The 577-nt window shown below is 36.4% G+C and overlaps 1 pseudogene; it reads left to right on the top strand.

Moving 5' to 3' along the window:
• The first annotated feature begins 256 nt into the window (after window positions 1–256).
• LOC102855881 overlaps window positions 257–577 on the top strand; it is a 3,199-nt pseudogene continuing 2,878 nt past the window's right edge.

Raw genomic sequence — 577 nt, forward strand, 5'->3', positions numbered from 1 at the left:
TATGTGAAGAAAATTGAGGGAGAAACAGAAGTCCTAAGATTTCTTAAGACACAGTGAAGCACACACCATCTTCAGACAGTTTGGAGGAGTAAAACTCTAGAGATTTTAAATCATGAATTGAACAAGTAAAATTACACTAAAAGTTGAGATGAAATATGTATCACTTAACCTTGAACATAGTGACTTAGTGACATTGTACATTAGCTTTGCCAATAAGCCTTCATGATTATTGTTGAACGTCCAGATCAAAACTTGAATGAACAAGACAGGCAAAAAATTGATAGTGATGTGTCAAATGCTTAATCAAGAGAACCAAGAACTTGAATGGCATCTGTTCAAAAACATTGTACAACTTAAAGATGAGTTGGCTTTGTTGTTATTGTTGTTCTTGTTGTTCATTAAACCAAATCCAAGGCAATCAATTTATGACTTTGAGTCTAGCCCACCCGAATTTCAGAACCATCTCAGGAACAGGTTTGAGGCTTTGAACACTAATGAGTGAAGGCCAGATGAGTTGTGGGAGGATATCAAGGGTATCATCCAGGAAGAGTGCAAACAGTCATTGCAAAGACAGAAG

Source organism: Elephantulus edwardii, unplaced genomic scaffold (assembly GCF_000299155.1).
Source record: "Elephantulus edwardii isolate Elephantulus edwardi_28Jun2011 unplaced genomic scaffold, EleEdw1.0 scaffold00043, whole genome shotgun sequence".
Taxonomy (NCBI): Eukaryota; Metazoa; Chordata; class Mammalia; order Macroscelidea; family Macroscelididae; genus Elephantulus; species Elephantulus edwardii.